The sequence below is a fragment of the Mauremys reevesii genome, linkage group 6 (genome assembly GCF_016161935.1).
Source record: "Mauremys reevesii isolate NIE-2019 linkage group 6, ASM1616193v1, whole genome shotgun sequence".
In the NCBI taxonomy this organism is placed as follows: Eukaryota; Metazoa; Chordata; order Testudines; family Geoemydidae; genus Mauremys; species Mauremys reevesii.
Window position 1 is genome coordinate 43,724,629 of NC_052628.1, and position 21,997 is coordinate 43,746,625.

At 44.0% G+C, this 21,997-nt stretch overlaps 1 protein-coding gene across 6 annotated transcripts in view; it reads right to left on the reverse strand.

Moving 5' to 3' along the window:
• Positions 1-21,997, reverse strand: part of PDE8B (phosphodiesterase 8B) — a 165,020-nt gene that overhangs the window by 84,866 nt on the left and 58,157 nt on the right. The window contains exon 1 of one of the 6 annotated variants that reach the window (XM_039542835.1): positions 16,712-16,778. The exons of 3 other annotated variants lie outside the window; for them this stretch is intronic. The gene's annotated coding sequence lies outside the window, so the exon portion shown is untranslated. Of the gene's footprint in view, positions 1-15,276; positions 15,342-16,711; positions 16,779-21,997 lie in introns of those variants that run through there. 2 more of the 6 variants (XM_039542832.1, XM_039542834.1) reach the window with 2 other exon arrangements.

A 21,997-nucleotide genomic window follows, 5' to 3' on the forward strand; every position in this document is an offset into this window, starting at 1 on the left:
TTTTAATTTCTGTTTAACTAACCCCCGCATTTTTGCATAGTTCCCCTTTCTGAAATTAAATGCCACAGTGCTGGGCTGTTGAGGTGTTCTTCCCACCACAGAGATGTTAAATGTTATTATATTATGGTCACTATTTCCAAGCGGTCCAGTTATAGTTACCTCTTGGACCAGCTCCTGTGCTCCACTCAGGACTAAATCGAGAGTTGCCTCTCTCCTTGTGGGTTCCCGTACCAGCTGCTCCATGAAGCAGTCATTTAAAGTACAAAAAATTTTGTCTCTGCATTTCGTCCTGAGGTGACATGTTCCCAGTCAATATGGGGATAATTGAAATCCCCCACTATTATTGAGTTCTTAATTTTGATAGCCTCTCTAATTTCCCTTAGCATTTCATCGTCACTACCACTGTCCTGGTCAGGTGGTCGATAATAGATCCCTAATGTTATATTCTTATTAGAGCATAAAATTGCTATCCATAGGATTCTATGGAACATGTGTATTCACTTAAGATTTTTACTTCATTTGATTCCACATTTTCTTTTACATATATTGCCACTCCCCGCCGCCCCCCCCCGAACGACCTGTTCTGTCCTTCTGATATATTTTGTACCCCAGAATGATTGTGTCCCATTGATTATCCTCAGTCCACCAGGTTTCTGTGATGCCTATTATATCAATATCCTCCTTTATCGCGAGGCACTCTAGTTCACCCATCTTATTATTTAGACTTCTAGCATTTATTTACAAGCACTTTAAAAGACTGTCACTGTTTATTTGTCTGCCCTTTTCTGATGCGTCCGATTCTTTCTTATGTGAATGTTTCTCGTCTGATCTGGCCCCTAGATTATCCTCTTCCATCCTCTCCTCCTGACTAAAACCTAGAGAATCTCTATCAATAGACTCTCCTCTAAGAGAAGTCTCTGTCTGATCCATGTGCTCCTCTGCAGCAGTCAGCTTTCTCCCATCTCTTAGTTTAAAAACTGCTCTGCAACCTTTTTAATGTTAAGTGCCAGCAGTCTGTTTCTACTTTGGTTTAGGTGGAGCCCATCTCTCCTGTATAGGCTCCCCCTATTCCAAAAGTTTCCCCAGTTCCTAATGAATCTAAACCCCTCCTCTCTACACCATCGTCTCATCCATGCATTGAGACTCTGAAGCTCTGCCTGCCTACCTGGCCCTATGCGTGGAACTGGAAGCATTTCTGAGAATGCCACCATAGAGGTCCTGGATTTCAATCTCTTCCCTAGTAGCCTAAATTTGGCCTCCAGGACATCTCCTACCCTTCCCTATGTCATTGGTACCTACATGTACCACGACCACCAGCTCCTCCCAAGCACTACACATAAGTCTATCTAGATGCCTCGAGAGATCCGCAATCTTCGCACCAGGCAGGCAAGTCACCATACGGTTCTCCCAGTCATCACAAACCCAGCTATCTATGTTTCTAATGATTGAATCTCCCATTACTAACACCTGCCTTTTCCTAGTGACTGGAGTTTCCTCCCCCCGAGAGGTAACCTCAGTGCAAGAGGATACCCTGACACCATCTGGAAGGAGGGTCCCAACTATGGGAAGGTTTCCCTCTGCTCCCATTGACTGCTCTACTTCCCTGGACCTTTCATCCTCCTCAACAGTGTAGGGGCTGTCTGACCAGAGGTGGGACAATTCTACAGTGTCCCGGAAAGCCTCATCAACGTACCTCTCTGCCTCCCTTAGCTCCTCCAGTTCCGCCACCCTGGCTTCCAAAGCCCGTACGCGGTCTCTGAGGGCCAGGAGCTCCTTGCACCGAATGCACACATACGCCACCCGCCCACAGGGCAGGTAATCATACATGCTGCACTCAGCACAATAAACTGGGTAGCCCCCACTCTGCTGCTGGGCTTCTGCCTGCATTCTCTCCTACAGCTACCTAAGTTAATGAAAGGGTATTTTTTAAATCAAGAAGAAGTTTTGACTATAGTTTAGTTTACAGGTTTTAAAGAACGGCAAGTGAACCTTGCCCCCTTCCCAACTCCCTTGCAAAACTCCCTGTTAGCAGCCCTGGTCGCTTGCTCACTGCTTTATAAAGCCCTGGCCTTCTTGATAGCCCAGCCCACTGACTAAGGCTCAGCCAATTAACAGAGGCTTCTAGCTTACATTGCTCATTTGATCTATTGCCATGTGCAAACAGAAGTTACATTTGTGACGGGATCCCCCCTGAGGTGCAGCCTGGAACTGTGGGCCCACTGTGCCCCTGAACTCTCTTCAGCCTGGGCTGTCTCTCACAATGCCTTGCTAGTGACCAGCAGCAAACCCCTCCAGGCACTGTAATCACTCAGCACACAGCATGTGGAACCACACACCCAGCTATATTGCATGAATGCTCCCAGAGCTACTCATGAATCACACAGAGAAAGGCACCAGCCTAGTCCCATCACCCTCCTCCCCCAGCACTGAACCCCAGGAACATACCATCTTGCACTGCTCAAGATGGGCAGTGCAGATTTATTAATTGGTTCACCACTTCAACAATGGAAAATGGACATACACCAGCCTTTGCGAAACCTGAGCAGATTTGCCACACACTTCATACGAACTCACTGGTAAAGATAAACAATTAAATGTATTGACTATAAAAGGTAGATTTTAAGTGATAGGCAAAAAGTCAGAGTTAGTTAAAAAATAACATATAAGCACACAGTCTAAACTCTCAACCCTATTAGACTGGGCAACAGATAGACTAAGCAGGTTCTCACCCCATCTGATGTTGCAGTCCTTAATATACAGGTTTGTTCCTAAAACCTGGGCCAATCTCCTCTGTTGGAGTTTTGTCTTCTCAGTGTCTTAGGGCTTGTCTACACTGACACTTTACAGCACTGCAACTTTCTCGCTCAGGGGTGTGAAACACACACGCACCCCGAGCACAGCAAGTTTCAGCGCTGGAAAGTGCCAGTGTAGACAAGTGGGAGCGCAGCTCAGCTATTCCCCTACCAGCGCTGGTGCCACAACCACTAGCTGTGGGAGCGCTGGTGCCACAACACTAACATTGCTAGTGAAGACATGCCCTTAGTTGCTTGCAGCATAGATGCGGGCAGGAGAAGGCCCCACATGGCCCCCCTGTGTGTGGTTTTATACCCTCAGTCCATGTGCTTGGAAAACACAAGTCCAGGCATATCTGGGGGGCATTGCTGGTCTCCAGGCAAGGTTAAGCAATTCCACTGGTGTGGCCTCATGCAGGTGAGTCATTGAATTGTAGTTCCCTTGCTGGACAATGGCTGTTGATGGGTTTTTTGACACCACACACAGGCATTGGTTACTTTCCTTGCTGTTGCCTCGGGGGTGCTAATATCTGGCTGATTCCCCAACTTACCGCATGTTTTAGTGACCATACAACATAATTCTCATAACTTCACATGCATTAATGATATACATCTATGGATAGAGAAATGACTTTCAGCAGGTCATAATCTCTTTCCCCTGATGCATATAAAGCGTGCCTTGTAAGGTAATATCACAATTATATACAGATGAGGAATATGGGGGGTTACAGGGTGCTCCCCCGAAGTACAGAATGTCACAACATTGCATGTATTAGGTTATCAGAATGGAAATGAAAATTAATAATTAAATGTTCTGTGAAATTATGAGTGCATAATGAGGCTAGTTACAGAGGGATAGCTTTTAAGGAGATCTTGTACTGAAAGTCAATGGCGATGTTATGTGGCAACAAAACAGTTGTTCAGACAATCTCCTAAGAATCATTTGAACAAACTAACTACATATATATATATATAAAAAAAGTGTATATGAAATTTTGTGACAACCAGAGCACACCATAGAGACACACTAATGATCAAGCCTTCCAAAGCCTCCTAACTACAGTGTCCCAGTGACAGATGGCACAGACCCTTTGGAATTGCCCCAAATGGTTCTTGTGACAATCATTTTATCTAATAAAGAGAAGCAGCTTCGGCCTCAACAGTGCAACAAGAGGACTAAAGGGGAAGCGAAGAGCCAAACGAGCTCTTCTGTCAATTCCAGATTTAAAAAGACAGTGAGATCCCTTTGGAACCTGATAGACAAAAGGCAGCTACACTTCATAACTAATCATGCGGTCTATAAAAATAGGGCAGTTTCTAGAGGAAGGGGAACTGATCTCAGTTTCTCCAGACGGTCAGGGTGTCAGCTCAAACAACTCTTAAAAATCAAGCCCATATACTGCATAGCACTGTCAAAAAAAATTTCACTTAACACTAGTTTCGCTCCATCTCTGTTAGCATAGGCAACCACTACAGTTTTAAGCACTATATATGAATTAGATCTGCTCTGAGCAGAATTAGATCATTCAGAGTTTATAATGCATGTGGTAGCTAGCAGTCCAGCTATACTAGGTTTCTGAGGAAACTGTTAGTAGTTGTGGGATTGTTTTGAAATGTTTCCCTAGTACAGACAGGGCTTATTTTATTTGTTTGCATGTCCTTTGGTTTATTGATACAGCCAGCCCGGAGGCATCAGAAAGAGGTCACTGAGTAACAGTTCTGTTGTTGATATACAAACCAATGCGAGTGGCAAACTGATTGATCACCACACAGATCTACATTTCTGATTCGATTGTTGTGTCTTGGACAAAACAAGGTTGGGTGTCCTCAGTGATATACAATATAAAAAACTGGGAAAGCAGAAGTAGTTCATCAGCAGGGTCAATTCCCTGATACAAGGTATTTTGTTTTCATGCTTCTGGTTGTATTCTGCACAGCTGATGCTGGAGCTGGGAGCTGCTATACCAGCTCTGACAGCACAGGTAGCTCAGGAGAAGCATACCACAAGCAACTGCCTGTGTGAAGGCAGTTTTCTATAATTTACAAATACAGATCCCAGTCCTGGAACTGGCTTTCATTCAAGGCCCCAATGAAATCAAAGCAGCTCTGTGCAGACTGAGGAGTCTGCCTATGTGGAGTCAATTGAATTGAGGCCACAGTTAAAAACTTTCCAAGTGAGTCTTTTGTTGTTGTTAAGCTTTCAAATTCTGATTCTTATTCATTCTTGCAAGAGTTCAGAAAGTCAAGCTGTGTTTATACTTTATTAGTTTTACAAAAACAGCAGAACTTACATTTTCAGGACAATTTTTTTACGGTGAAAACTGCTATTTGCAGTAAAAAACCCACTACTTTGTGTGGCTCAAACTATTAGAGGCATGATCACATAATACAACTTTCATGTGAAAAAGAGTCTCTTGCACAGGTAATAATGCACAGCAATACTCATGCAGGTGTGGCTACACAAAGATACATGCACAGAAGAGAAGGCTGGGCTGAGACTCACTGAAAATCAGCCTTCCGATTTACTCGCCTTAATTTTTTTTTAAAATACCCTAATCTCCAGCAATGTCTGGCAGATATGTTACAATTAAAGCACTTGATTGTGGAACCAGTTTAGAGATCTGGAATGCTCTAAAGAGTGCCAAACAAAACAGTTTCTATACTGAATACCAGACTGTATCTAATATTAAGCAAACTAATAAAAATCTTGGATGGGCAATCTCTTCATTAAACTTCTCATGCTACTGAAGAACTATAAGACCCCCTGCCATAGTTATGCTTCTATGTTTGAATACACACATCCTCTAGCAGTAGTACCCTGCTTAGATAGTACAACAATGGGTGGCAGGGCCACCCAGAGGATTCCGGGGGCCCGGGGTCTTCAGCGGCGGGAGGCCCTTCCGTTCCTGGACCCGCCACCAAAGTGCCCCGAAGACCCGCGGCGGGGACCCCTCCGCCGCCGAATTACCGCCAAAGCGGGACCTGCCGCTGAAGTGCAGCCCGGTCTTCGGCGGTAATTCGGCGGAGGGGGGCCCCGCCGCGGGTCTTCGGGGCACTTCGGCGGCGGGTCCCGGAACGGAAGGGCCCCCCGCCGCCGAATTACCACCGAAGACTGGGCTGAACTTCGGCGGCGGGTCCCGCTCCGTCTTCGGCGGTAATTCGTCAGCGGGGGGTCCTTCCGACCGGAGCGGAAGGACCCCCCGCCGGCGAAGACCGGGAGCGGCAGAAGCTCGTGCAGCCGGGCGCACAAGAGTTTGCCGGGCCCCCCGGAGCGAGTGAGGGACCCCGCTCCGGGGCCCCCGAAAAACTCTGGTGGGGGCCCCCGTGGGGCTCGGGGCCTGGGGCAAATTGCCCCTCTTGCCCCCCCCTCTGGGCGGCCCTGATGGGTGGGACAGAAGAACCTAATTTAGGGGTCAGCAACCTCTCAGAAGTGGTGTGCCAAGTCTTCATTTATTCATTCTAATTTAAGGTTTCACGTGCCAGTCATACTTTAACGTTTTTAGAAGGTCTCTTTCTATAAGTCTATAATATATAACTAAACTATTGTTGCATGTAAAGTAAATATGTTTTTAAAATGTTTTAAAAGCTTCATTTAAAATTAAATTAAAATGCAGAGCCCCCCAGCCAGTGGCCAGGACCCAGGCAGTGTGAGTGCCACTGAAAATCAGCTCGCGTGCCGCCTTCGGCACGCATACCATAGGTTGCCTACCCCTGACCTAGTTACATGTTGCAACCATGTAAGACATTGGGAATTGAACTACCTGTCATTTATGGACTATTCAAAAATTTCTCTACCAAAATTCTATGTAAACTCATGCTGTCTGCTACACCTTCTCTCTCTGACATCTCCTTGTGGATGTCTAGCCATCAGCTCAACTCAATATGGCTAAAACAGAGCCCTCCCTGCTATCTCCTTTCTCGATCTCTGTGGACACCACCACCACCCTTGCTATCACTGAGGCCCATAACATGGGTGTCCTCTTTGACTGGGACCTCTCTCAGTCCTCATATATACATTATGTCTTACTCTTGCTGATTCTTTCTACATAACATCTCTAAGATACAGCTTTTCCTATCCATACACACAGCAAAAACTCTCATCCAGGCACTCATCATCTTGCGCCTTGATTATTGCAACATCATTCTTTCTGGTCTTGACAAAGGCAATCTTTGGCTAGCTCATATCCATATTCAGTAAGATACTGAAAAGATAATTTTCTTAGTTCATTGCTTTGAATCCCTCCACTGCAGAGCCAGCCCTAGGGGTGGGTGAGCAGGGCAGCCTCTCTGGATGCCAACTTCTAGGAGTGATACAATGCTCTGCACCCAGCTGTGCATTGCTGTGGGGGTTTTGGTTGTTTTAGTTTTGTTTGCTTGGTTGCCCCCTTTTTGGGGGGGGAAGAGAGGGGGGCTCAGCTGGCTAGATGGTCAGTGGGGAAGGGAACCAAAAACATTCTCAGCCCTGGGCAAAAAACGTAGGGCTTCCCCTGCTCCCATGGCTCCCCCTTCTGTATCATATCAAACATAAGCTAGCTGTCTTCACTTCTGTGGCCCTTCATGACCTATCTGCCTCCTACCTATCCTCTCTCATTCATTACCAAGGTGTCAGCTGCCACCTCTGATCATCCCATGAAGCCAGTCTCCATTGCCCACTTGTTAAAATTTTCAAATAAGCCCCTCCCATGCTGCCCCTTATGCTCAGGAGGCGCTCCCCATAAACATCCGCAAAACTAACTCATTACCATCCTTCAAATCCTTCCATAAAAAACTCCTCTATCATGATGTGTCCAAAAAAGAAAAAAAAAAAAAAAAAAAAAAAGACAATGGTCAGGCTGCCGTGCACTGATACCACTGCCCAGCATACTGAGTAATACTATCTCTTTGTTTCCTTGTACTCGCCATTTGTCTGCCTGTATCCATCTATTGTACCTTGTCTTGTACTTAGATTGTCAGCAATGGTCTTTTTGTTCTGTATTTGTACAGCCTTTAGCACAGTGTGGCCCTGGTCCATAGGTAGGGCTCCTAGATGCTACAGGAATACAAATAATAAATATTTATGGATGGTTTCTTTGGTGTCAACATCCAGGTAGATACAGATCATATGCTTGGGGAAAATGGATGTGTGGTCTCTGTCTTCCTGAATTCATACAACCTACCTCTCCTTATTCATTTTTTCAGCATCCATTCCCCCTTCCCCCCGGTACCAGCCAGAACATACTGCAAAGTGATCACACCTATAGCCAGCACATGAGATCACTAATTTTTGTCCAAGTTTCAGTGGTTTGGTTTTTATAAGAACCAAAAGTTTGGATTTTTAAAACAAAGCTTATCTGAATTTATACCAATTTTTTGTGCCTCAGCATACTTGATTGCCTCCCTCTGGAAAAATCCCTTATACACTTTGTATAAGTATTAAAATGGCAGCATTGTGTAGGAGAGAGAACTGTAGGTTAATCATCATCCTTTTCCAAAATACTGGCATAGGAAAAGTAGTTCAAAATTGGCAGATTAGCCTTTAGAAAAATGAGATTTTCTACATTGTGAGGTATCAGTCTTGCTCTTTCATTATTAACCTTATTCCTTGCAGAACTAGCACCTTTGAGAAAGGAAACCGGGGATTGATAACTATTTGAAGATTATCTCCTTTCTTCATGGTTGCCTCAGTCTAGATTTTCATAAATTAGATCATCTGGCTGCTTGCAATTTTTACCAGTATCCCTGAAGATATTTTTGGTCTGCAAAAGATTCAGACTGATTTTAGAATAACTTCTGTTTTTAAGATGATGTTTTATTTTAGGCTACTTTATTTTAAAACAACTTTTTTTGTGAGTCACGAGAACTTGTCTTTTCTACAGCCTACACTATGGAAAACTTCAACAAGCTCTGTCACTACAAAATATGCTTTCAAAAAGAGGAGACCTTTTCTAATGGATTAGCATGGTGCTCAGCTAAGACATCTTCAGTATCTATGCACCCTGATTTTCTCTCTTACACCAAAGCACTTTCCTGCTCCAATGGTTTACTAAGTCATTCTGCAAATCAGGGATGGAACATTTTACCACATAGTTCAGAGGGCCTCCTTTTCACATGTATAGGCAACATTCATGACCCAAAATGAACTCGGGGCTTACAGCTGCTACATATTACATTCTCTGTTGATAACTAGTTAAGAACAGAAATCACTTAGACAATGAAAAGGCATAATTTTCCAATCACCCATAGAACACTATTAAGAAGAGAAAAACCTTAAAGATTATACAATGTGGGCCAAATTTTCAGCCCACAATGCCACAAATCTGATATTTAGGTCTGAGTCACTATGGCTTTTGTACCATATGCCTAAACTGAGTCACTGTACACTCTATAACCCTGCTCCTGCAGCTGTCTTAATGCAGGCAGACCTCTTCAACTGCACAGAATCAATTGCAGGAGCCAGCCCTATGACATGGAACCTCGTTTCTTTGTCCCCATTCTTGGCAAATGTTGTATCCTTGCTTGTGTGTCAAGTTTAGAATACAATAGTTTGGGGCAGAAACTGTTTTCCTATTAATTTTCTGTACAATTGTATGCACTGTAAAATAAAGTGACAGTGATCACACTGCTAAATAACTGCAGATGCAAAATCTGGCCCTATATGTTGTAAAATCACAATGATAAGAAAAGACAAGTAAGCCAGCTGTACATAGGTAAAGCTTAAAAAGAAAAAAAAAGGCAGAGGCCAGCCAGCATAAAAAGGGTACATAAAAAATCTGGGCCTACCTTAAGAAGAAAGCAATTCAGAAAGGTAAAAGGCACAGACACCAAATTGCTAGCAATTTTAGACCAACCTCCTGAAAAATCAAGCTAACATTTGTAGAATAGTTCCTTGAGTGCTAATGGAACAGATGTAGGTGTGGTATAAAAATGACAGCAGTAAGAATATTGCATTGTACCAGTTTTTTTTTTTAAAAGCATATTCACACAGAAATAGAAGCTCATCTGGAAATACATCATCATTATAGGAATTAGACTTCTCATAGGAAAAAAAGTCACCAATGTGAATGACATTTATGTTGTTAATTTAGGCCCATATGAATTATCCATATTGGATCAGATCAGACAAATATCTTGTCTCAGACTGTGGTTCTTACCAGAAGCATCAAAGGGAGGTACAAAACACAATAAAAATATAAAAGTAAAAATCTCCATACAGTGAATTCCTGGTCCTACTGAGGTCAATGAGTCATATTGGACTTCTGTAGGGCTAGGATTTCACCCATAATGAATAATCATGTAATAACCTGCCCTTATGGGAAGTGTCTCCTTAGCCCTCAGAAGTCAATAGTTGCCTTGTACCATGAGGGTTCACCTTATATACATTTCTATTCTCTATCTGACTGTGGATGTTATTAGCCATATAAATATCTAGTTAATACAAAATATTTTTGGAGCAACAGACAGCTTGCTATGCCGGTAAAATTACAATTATCCCAAACGGGGGATGAGTCTCTTGACTTCTACCACAGTACATCAAAAACTCTGAGGAGATCTGGATTTATTCAGCCTCCCCCAGACATTTGGATAACTGAGGCTGTACTCTAGGAGCTGGAAACCTTTCTACACTATGCAGACAAATCTCCCCTCCCACACTTTTTTCTTACACATACACATCAAGGCTCAGATTCTGAGCCGTGATCTCAGTACAGCTAATTTTGTGACCCCTGAAATCTAGGGCTAGTGGGGAAGGGTTTGGTCCTCTGTTTAAACTAGGGCAGCCTGGGGGCCACTCTAGTTTATGCTTAGCTGAACACAGCCCAAAGGGGGCCATTCTAGCACTCTGAAACAGCCAGACCGAAGGGGTGATCTCCTGCCACATTCCCTTGTCCTCAGCTATGTCCCCCCCTACATCAGGGGCTAGAAGCAAGTGGAACAGAGCTGCACCACCAGCTCCACATCCATACCTTTCTGCAGCTTCCTGCTACTCTTATAGGAGAATGACCTGATCCCAGCTCAGGGGTGCTTATTTAAGGGCAGGTCTACACTAGAAGCACTACATTGGCGCAGTCTTTGCTAAACCTCTCCCGCCGACATATCACTGGTGTGGACAGTGCTTAGGTCCTTGTCATTTGTGTTGCTCAGGGAAGTGTCTTTTTCATACCCCTGAGCAACATAAGTTAGATCAACTTAAGTGATAGTGTAGACCTGCCTTTAGTAACTAGGGTTTGGCTAGCCTCAGGCCTCTAGCCCTTAAGCCGCAAGCCACCCTGTTACAGACTGTATTAATATAGAGGCAAGGTGGGAAAGGTAATATCTTCAGAAGAGCTCTGTGTGACTCAAAAGTTTGTCTCTCTCACCAACAGAAGTTGGTCCAATAAAAGGTATTACGTCACCCACCTTGTCTGGGACCAACATGGCTACAACACTACTTGCATTAATATACACAGTTATCCATTCAGGATGGAGACTACTGAAAAAGTAAGCATTTATTGCTTTTAACAATAGCTTTTCAAAATACTGCAGGCTTCTTATTCTATTGTCTTAAGTGGCATTTTAAAGGGACATTTACTTAGTAGTGGTAGGAAGATTGCGGTGCCAGAGCAACATGATACTTGAGAAATGTAAATGGATGGTGCTATGGTTGCGCAAATCATTAAGTGTAAGGGATTGGCTGTGACAAAGTAATGTATCAATGGTATCTCATTTCAAGATCACAGCTACCTTTATACATGGCCCTCCTGTTGATTTGAAAAAAGGCAATATTTTTTCCTGAACAGGAAAAATAAATCACAACACATACATAGACTGATGAATCCATCTGTTTCCAACAGCAGTTTGATTATGATTTGGTGACACACTGAAGAGTCAGTTCTGCACCTGATGCCATGCATACATTAACTACCGTTTAGACTGTGTTACAAATACAGAAAAGCACAACGGGCCCTTCAGTATTTCTCCAAAACTAGGAGTCTTCTGTAACTCCAAGTATAATGGGAGTGAACTACTCACAGGTAAACACAGACTTTACATTCCTATATTTTAATCCAGCAAGATATATAGTTAGGCAGTAAACATACAGCTTAAGTCTTTTCACAAGCAGTGAGTTTTATAAATTGGGGGTATGGCAGGGGGGGGGGAAGGAATTGTAACAAGATATAGAATGGCCATGAGCTTATTTTTGAATATTGTCTTTTTAAATGCAGTTCTCTCTGAAGACGCATTATGTAGTTCCCTAGCACACCGGTTCACTTTGTTAAATATCTATTGGCACAACAAGCTTTATTAGTGTCACCAAACTATTAGAAAAAAGACAAATCCCTCCAATATCTGTCAAAGGTAAGTGTAATCTGTCTAGTATGGGTCTTCTCAGTGTCTCTGAGATTTCATTCTGTACAACCATTTGTCATTATTGTCCATTCTCGTTTCAGTAGCAGGATGAGTCACTTCTCACTGGTGAATCAGGTCAGATCTGGTTACGTCAATCTTACAAAAGGCTATTATAACTAACTCTGAACCACATCAGTGATGCAGACACTGAGGGAGGGGGAAGAGGGAGAGGAGAGAGAAATTTCTAAAAATATGATTAGACACACCAGAATTTTGTAAAGGGTCTTGTCATCACCTTGTAATTGGTACATGGGTATAAAGTAAGTATTGACAGCATGAGAGCCTCGAGAGAGCAATGTGATCTAATAAAATGTCAGTGAGTAACTACAGCTAAAGCAGTAATTGCAGCAGGAAGAAAGAAAACCCAGTGTTACAGTGAACGAAATAGTTCTAATGACCTTACACCAGCTCCTAAGCTGGCTACTTGTGCGCAGCTTATAAAAGACTATTGGACTGCAAAATAATCAGTTACCTAATTTTAACGTAAACTCATCCTCCTCCAAAAAGTGAATGAATGAACCAGGAGATTGTGTGTGTCCTAGAGCCTGCCAGCTCAACATTTGCACCAGGTGCCACCCAATGCCCTGTCTCATGCTACATGTGCGGGTAATGGAAGTTTAAAGTCTCCCTTCTGTGCTGTTACAGTGGGGAGAGGCATAATTACAGGGCTGTATGATGTCACTAGGAGTTTACTGGGACAGAATTATATTTGAAATTGCTCCCGGAAGTTAGGAAAGGAAGCAATTAAATATGTAATGACGACTACTGTTCAGAAGCTTTCCACAAGTCTAACCTTAATCAGAAAAGGGCAGTTTTCCCCTCTCTCTTTACTGCATTTGATGACTGCTTACTGGATATTTCTCAGGTAAGACCAATTGGCTGTGTACATGCCATCCTGGAATAGCCCCAAGCTCCACTACCACAATAGTAAATAACTGAGCCTCAGGGAGGCCACCTTGGTTGTTCTTAGTTGTGAGGAGAGTCCTTCACTTCTGGCACAGTTATAGTGTACGCTGTTACCGTCAGATAGAAAAGACAAATAATCAGGCCCTTACCACAGGCCCCCAAACTGGCCTCTTGGGCCTGTCAGTCATGCTCTTGCCCGACTCCTTCCCCCTCACAGTTTGAGAGCCCTCTAAATGTCAAAGAAAAGCTCAGCTTTCATTTGAAAGTGAAAATTAAGTTTCTAGCCGTCTTCCTTGCAGACATGACCTTGAACACACAAGCTCATTGCTAGGGTTGCAAGTTTGCCATAGTGCAATTTTTTCTGATGTTCATGGCTGATTCATGACTCTTCCTACAGCCATCCAGGTTTGGTGTTGAATACTCATAAAACGTATCTTTCCATTTTGGCAGGAACTCAGAGCAGTTCTTGACTGTGGGGCACAGGGCTGCCTAAGCTGGCAGTGATAACACTAGAACAGTGGTCGGCAACCTGTGGCACACATGCCAAAGGTGGCACGTGAGCCAATTTTTGATGGCACATGGGTGGGCTGAGCCGCCGCTCTGGGGTTCCTGCTGCCGGCCCCTTGCCAGCTGGGGTCCTGCCGCTGCTCCCACTCAGCACCCGCTGCTGGCCTGGGGGAAGGAACCCCAGGCTGGCAGCAGGCTGTGACCCCAGCTGGCAGGAGCCGGCAGCTGAAACCCCAGAGCGGCGGCGGGCTGAGTGCCGCTCTGGGGTTCCCACTGCTGGCCCCTTGCCAGCCAGGGTCCTGCTGCTGGTCCCACTCAGCACCCGCTACTGGCCTGGGGGAAGAAACCCCAGGTTGGCAGTGGGCTGAGACCCCCGGCTGGCAGGAGCCGGCGGCTGAATCCCCAGAGCACGGGTGGACGGAGACGCTCAGCCCACCACCGAAACCCCAGAGCTGGGCGGGCTGACCCGCTCAGCCCGCCGTCGCTCTGGGGTTCCGGCTGCTGGGTCCTTGCCAGCCGGGGTCCCCACCACAGCTCCACTCACCTTGCTTCTGGTTGGAGTTCCAGCGCAGGCCTCCTGCCAGACAGGGTCCGGGCCTCTGGCCCTGCTCAGCCCTACCAGCCGCCAGCTCCACTCACCTCAGCTGCCGATCTGGGGTTCCGGCCAGTTAACAACTGATCACTCAGAAGCCCGTGTGCAGCTTAAAGTATCCAAATACATCCCACCAGACATTGGAAAACGCAGCAAGGAAAAGCAAGGGCAAGGATCACACTAAACTAATAAGATCTGCATTTTAATTTAATTTTAAATAAAGCTTCTGAAACATTTTGAAAACCTTGTTTACTTGACATATAACAGTAGTTTGTTTATATACTATAGACATATAGAGAGACCTTCTAAAAAACGTTAAAATGTATTACCGGCACGCGAAGCCTTAAATTAGAGTGTATACATGAAGACTCGGCACACCACTGCTGAAAGGTTGCCGACCCCTGCACTAGAACTAACACAACCTCCTTTGCTAAGGTACCTTTGAGGCCTCTTGCCACAATCTGTGTGGTTCAGCACTGCAAGACACAGTCTAGACTAGAGACTAAAGGCAGCCTTTTCAAAGGTGCCTAAGTGACTCAGGAGCCTAAGCATTTAAATCATTTAAGCAACTTTGGACAATGAAGCCTGGCTGAGTCACTTAGGTGCTTTTGAAAGTTTTACCACAACACTCCAAACCCAGCTCTGACAATAACTCCCTCTATGGCCTTGGGCCACTCACCAAGTAACCTCTCTGCCTTAATTTCCCCATCTCTAAAAGGGAAACAATTCTAATTATTTACTTTACAGGGTCCTCATTATGGCACTTAGTGTGCTCCATTACAATTCACCAGAATGCATGCAAAGCTCCCTAGTGACTAAGGCCCCTTGCTTTCCAAGGTCCAGGCTTTTCATATAAAATGAGTCCATTCAGACTGAGCAGTGCTCGAGAGTTCTCCCTGCCCCAGCTCTGCTCCTCGTTATGTGCCAACAGTGGCCAGAATCAGATACCTAAAAAATTAGTTTGTAAGCACATCCCAAATTAATGAGGCTGCCTCTACTCCAAGGCAAAAAAAGAAAGGCTCCTTTTTTATCTAGGAGCTATTTAAATCCATGTAGACCCTTTCCCCAGTGACAGTTTACCCAGGAACTACTGGCCTACAGGCTACTGCTACTGACCTTTAAAACTTTAGGGTTTAACAGCCTGAAACCTCTTCCAGAGCCACTCAGTCTGTCCCTCCTACAGCAGCAGCAGCAACAACAAAAAGGTTTTACTTAGCCCTGCCTCCTCCTTTTATTTCTTATTCCTAGGTGTCCACAGCTGCAGGGCATTCTGCCTAGGAGCTGCAGTGTCTGCAGGATGATGCTAGTCTAATGAAGTCCATTAACCCCTTCCTGTGCCCGCAATCATAGGGCATGTATACCGTATCTCAATCCAAACACCACTCTATACTCTATGTATTGGAAGACAAACAACAAGGAGAAAAGACAAACAGAAAGAGGAAGTCTGGAATATACATTAGAAATTTATTTATCTGGATGAGCTTGTTGTGGATCAGCCCTAGAAGTGGAAGCTGTAACAGAAGAAGGGGGGGAAAACCTAGTTTTTCTCCTGGGCTTTCCCCCGTTCTCAAGTACTTCTGAATAGTGATTTCTTGGGAGTTCTCTCTTAAGATGGTCTGGGTCTGAAGAAAGGCAACTGAGGCAAATTAGCAGGGCCTGAGTAATCCATGCTTCAGCAGCCATGGTCTTTGCTGCAGAATACACCCTTTGCTCCAAAATCTAAACTTTTTTTAAAAATTATGCTTCTAGCTCTCAGAGTTGCAAAGAAAAATATGACCTGCATATAAAGCAATCAGCATTATTTTCCTGAGTCTTTAGGTGGCATGAAATGATAGATCTGAGAAGTGTGAACTTCCCCATTCATCGCAATGTAGCATTAACTCTAAAACCTGAAAATGACTGTTTCAGTGTTAACATTGTTACCTACTTCTCTGCTGATCATTTCACCAGAAACATGTAGTTAATGTGCTAATCCCAAACTGCCTCCCATACCTTCTTAGATGCCAAAAACCCCAGCTTCTCTCACCCTGATACCAAAGCCTCCAGCTTCTCCTTACATCTTTTATAATACAGTTATGCACTGTCAACATAAAAATCTGTATCACATTGAAAACTGAAAATGTGGAATGACACAACCAGAAACACTTAAGAATGCTATCCACAAAAGGCAACATGCTAGGCAGCGAGCCCCCCAGGCTAGCTAATGGGAGATACAGATGACAGGGGTGGGTTCTGAGCTCTGCCCTTTCCACAGAATTAGGCACCTAACCCAGCTGAAGGGAGGTTCCTATCTCTGCCATCCACAGCTGAGAACCCTGCTCCTGGAGTCAGGCAGCTCAGGTACCTAAGCTGTTTCTTTGAAAAAACACAGGAGGAGATAGTAGTTCCCTTATTATTTTTATGCCAGTAGTTAGACCACTCATCCAGTATGGGGGAGATCCAGGTTCAATTCCCCTCTTTGCCCGGTGGGGAGAAAGGATTTAACCTTGTCTCCTACCTTTCAGGACAGTGCCCTAACCTCTGGACCATGGGATATCTGAATGTGGGTTACCTTCAGTTTCTCCTGCTAAAGCTGTTCCACTTTGGATAAATAATTAAATAGTCATTGGAATTGGGTGACTGGACCCTAAGTCTCCCATCTTCCATGCAGGTGCTCTACAAGGCTCTAGTCATTCTCTCAGGTTCTCTCTCTGTCCCAATGACTATTTAAGTATCACGATCACGCCCCATAGCCAAGCTGGGTGAAGGAGCACCTATCCTCCACTAATTTGTGGATTACAGTGGGGATTTTGTTTTGTTTTTTTTCATGTTTTGTTTATTCACCAAAGCACACACTAAAATACAGAAAATATTATTGGTTTTTTATGAGTACTTCTATAATTTGTTGCTGAGCCAGAGCCAGAACTAGTTTGCATAAAAGGTGAGAAATATTTTTAATTGATTTGAGCCTTACACATTGCATTTGTGGATGACATGCTTTTCTCAAGAAGCATATAGCTGCTAACTGAATAGTTTTTCTCACAAGAACAAAATACTGTATATCATGATTCAATGCAAATAGTTAGTATTCTTGGCCTGATTCGCCTCTCTGTTACACTAGGCTAGCTTCTCTGCCTTTACCTGATTTACTCCAAATTTACACCTGATCTAACGTGTAGGTTAGAGGAGAATCAGACCTTAAATCTTTAGCATATGTGCATTATTTTTCCCTACAAAGCAATACTAAAATGAATAAAAAGACCATTTGTATTTTACACAGTGCCAACTAATGATAAAACAAATAAATGCAACACTAATGTTAGTGTATGGAATAATTTTCATTTTGTAGCCTTGCAACATACTTCTGAAAAGAAATGTAGTGAAAAGTTACAGGTTTTTTAGTCACAGAAAGTAAAATTGCTGTAATTTGTTAGAGAGCTACATACAGAGTGGCTGATTCTTCACTGATTTGTGCCTGTGTAGCCATTTACACCTGGGCTGAATGCAAAGTGGGTGTAAAATACACAGGGCCGCCCAGAGGGGGGGGGCAAAGGGGGCAATTTGCCCCGGGCCCCGGGCTCCGCAGGGGCCCCCAAGAGAACAGCGGGGGCTCCCGCCTCCGCCCCTCTCCTGGAGCCTCAGCGCATCAAACGCCGAGTCTCCGCCGGAGCCCCTGAGCCCCGCCCCGCTTCGAGCCGCGTGGTCAGGGGGCGGGGCTGGGAGCACCGGGCTGAGCTCGGCTCCCTCCGCTCCGCGTGGAGCTCCCAGCCCCGCCCCCTCCCCACGCGGCTCTGAGCGGGACGGAGCTCAGGCCCCGCCGGCCACACGCTGCGGCTGTTCCGGCGAGGCGCTGAGACTCCGGGTGAGGAGGGAGCCGGGGGTAAGAGGTTGGGGGCGGGGGCCGCCGCCGAAGCGCAGCTCGGTCTTCGGCGGTAATTCGGCGGCGGGGGGCCCTTCCGTTCCGGGACCCGCCGCTGAAGTGCCCCGAAGACCCGCGGTGGGGGCCCCCCGCCGCCGAATTACTGCCGAAGACTGGGCTGCACTTCGGCGGCAGGTCCTGCTTCGGCGGTAATTCGGCGGCAGGGGGCCCCCGCCGCGGGTCTTCGGGGCACTTCGGCGGCGGGTCCCGGAACGGAAGGGCCCCCCCGCCGCCGAAGACCCGGGGTCCCCGGAATCCTCTGGGCGGCCCTGAAAATACAGTACATCCAAATCAGCAAATCCTCTCTTGCACGGGGTTATGTTTTTTCACACTCACTGTGCAAATGATAACACAAGGCACCTTTAGGTTTGAACTTTAGCTACACTAGAACAGTGCTCAGTTCTTCTGAGCATGGAGCCAAAGATGGCTTTATATCTTCTCTCTGCTGCCCAATCCTTGGGCCAGCCAGGGCCTGGATCAAACCCTGACACAGGTTATAGCAGCCTCAGGGCTGCTTTAAATTGCACTCAACTGCAATATTCCCCACGAGACTTAAAATTAAGTATTGCTCAAATGTTTTGCTGAATCAGAGCCTTAATCAAAGCCAGGATCTGGTTCTTTAGGTTTACAAATTAATTTAAAAAATACTTATATACTGGTTAACTATATATAGCCAGGGCGGGGTTTGTTCCCTAATTTGTGACCAAGCAATTTTCCACAGAATCCACCCATTGGGGTAGAATTGTGCTGGAGAATCTAACCTTTCATTTCTAGCCCAGATGGTTATAAAGATAACTTTGAAAATATAAATTAAGTGGGACTCAATGCAGCAATGCAAATCTTTAACCAGCCAGAAACAATAGCTTTGAGAGCCTGCAAAGCAACTGACCAGTAGTCAAGAGAAGGAGCTGTCAATCGTGCTCAGGATCAGGTGAGAATGCTAGCATGAGCATCTCTCTCATCTGTGAGCAGTGAACTTCCTGCAGTTTTTTTGAGTGCATTATGTATAAATGTTCAGTTAATTTTTTAAATCTGAAATAGGCACACACAAAGGGTGAAGAAAGGGGCCATTTCCCCAAAGAGTTATAATAATAATAATACAAGAGACTGTATTGTTTATAAATCTCTTTTTTGGGGAGGAGGCCTGGGGAAAGTCATCTATCTCATAATTTTTTAACTTGCAGGGTTTGCAATCCTCAGATGCATGCATTTGCAAACATGGTTCTTGCTTAGATTGTTCCAGTGAGAGAACAGGTACAGCCTTACTGACTAATATTTTTGTATTTTAGTAATGAAGTGAGACTTCAAATAAATCCCCTGATCTACTTTGTCATGAAAGTAAAAACTTTAATTCCATTCCCCAATGTTACTTGGTCAATTCCACAAACTGAGCTCTTTTTTTGAATAACTGAAAAGCTCTAAACCGTATACGTTAGAAATACTATGGTATCAGCACACTGTCATCAGTCAACGAAGGGATGTATGGTTGGGGAGAAAAATGGGCATCGGCACAGTGCTAAACACTGATCCTAGCCAGTTTTATCTTAGTGGTTCTCATCCTTTTCCATACCTGGACCCGCCCTCCCATCTAGCTGGGATTTAGTCAGGCTCCCCCCTCCCAATTAGCAATATGGGAAAGGCAAGGTGGTTGTAACCCCCGACACCTGTTCTCAATGAGAACCCCTGTTCTATCCCATAGGAACCACATAATAACATTAGGAGTATCATAATATTTCAGAAACTTAGTTGAAAAGCTTTCAAGTATACCCTAGAGCAGAAAGTGCATAAAATTCTCTAAACTTGGCACAACTCACAAACTATTTAAAAAGATGCCACCCTATACCTGTACATTATGATGACTATAGCTTTGTGAATATTGAAAGCTTTAGAAAGTTATGAAAGACTCGAAACAAAAAGGTTAGAATGGAAATTTGTATGTAACCATAACTACAGCTATAACATGACAACTGTTCCCGCATTTTGACATGTGCCAGTTATTTTTAGTTCAGGTTGGCTATGCTGCATAAGACATTTGCTATAAATTACAATGCAACCGTAGACAGGTTCAAGCAGCTAAATTATAGTGAAAGTGAAATAATTCCATTGGTACCCATCACAAATTATTTTATTATCCTTGCAAGGCTGATGAAAATGCCGTGACAGTATATAGAAACAGAATGAATATACTAGGTGGGGATATATAAATGATCCATAGTGAAAAGACTCATTCTTAGAAAATGAAACAGCTGCAAGAATTTCTATCTTCTTTAAGATGGCTTGGTTTAATGATTGTCTTTGTTACTGCCAAAAGGTACACTAAAGACATTTCTTTCTGAGGTTATTACTTATCACTGAAATGCGTATGGATGAAGTGGTACAAAAGTCGCAATGAATTTTTATGTACAGTAAAACACATAACATTGATTGTAGGTCATCTCACATTGCCATTACTGACAGCAACATCAAATGAGCATCTCACTCATGTGCTTTCTAGTGTGACTGGGTTCTTCATGCCTAGAACCATAACAACAATGAATTGGGTAATGGCATCATGCTACATGAGGCCAAATCAAACATTTGCTTTGCTGCTTTTGATAGTTTATGTCCCAGCCAAACCAAGGTCAAGAACCATATTTATTTACAGACGGCTTGCTAAATTCTTCACCTTGATGCTTTGCCTTCAAAGGGGAAGATTTTTCATGCTCAGATGGTTCACTGAATATATTTGCAACCATTATACCTGGATGTCTAAGCCAAATCAAGGAGCACACAAATGATGATATGGCAGAATGTAAAAAGGGTAAATCATGCATTTCATTCTTTGCTCTGAATTTAAATCCAACAGCTAAGTCCTATACTGCCTAGCTATCAAAGATGTAAGATACATCTCCACAGAAGCTTAAAATCAAGTCAGCTGCCAAGCAAACTCCTGAGCAAGTGAACAGGACAGGCAAACAGTGGAATTTTGGAAGGAGTAGCAGCAGGAGAACCTGTGCTTGAAGATAGAGGGACTTGGTGAGTTGTGTATTTGGTCTAGTCTGCTTGTTGTTTGTTCGTTTATTTATTGTCTTTGAGAGTCATGTAGCTTGGCAATTTGGGCCCCTGAACAGGCCAGGCAAGACAGGTCTGTTCGTGTCTTGGTGAAGGCTGTGTGTTTGAAATCTGAGTGGTCAATCTCTACCTGTTAATGAGCAGGTGAAGCTGAGCAGCAAGAGTTTAATATTGGACTTGGCTGGAAATTTTCCAACAGAATGTTTTTCCGTAAGAAAATGCCAACTGGTAGAAAATGAAACATTTAATGGAAGCGTGTTGATTTTGACTAAATTTTGTTAGGCAAAATACCTGAATAAACATTCCAATATGGTCAAAGCAACTTTTTGTTTCAATTTTTTTTATTTTATATTATCTAATATAATATGCAAATTTGAAAAGGTTGAAACTGGAATGAAATGTCTTGATCGATGCAAAACAAATTATTATAGGAATTTAATTTTGTGTAGAACTGAGTCAATTTTTTTCAGCAGTTTATTCACCAGAAATGCAGTTTCATTCAACCTGAAGTTATTTGCAAATTCTTGTTGAGTTTGCCAAATAGTTTTGATGAAACAAAAAACTTAATATATTTTAATAATGTCAGAATGAAACATTTCATTTCAACCCAACCTGAAAATTTTTTGTTTCGATTCCAGGCTTTTTCAGAAATGTAAAGGCATAGGCTCACAAAATGCTTAGGGAAGAAGATGATGATTTCTCTGTGATGGGGTGTGCTCCCCATACCAGCCCTAAGAGAGCTGAATTAAGCAAGGTAGGCCCCAATCAGCCAATTAAGCTGCAAACAGGAAAGATTTAGGCTGTGTGGAGGATGCTACTTAGAATAAAGCTCACCTGTGAGGGAACACATGGGGCTTCTATAAAGCCACGAGGCAGGCAACACTGTCA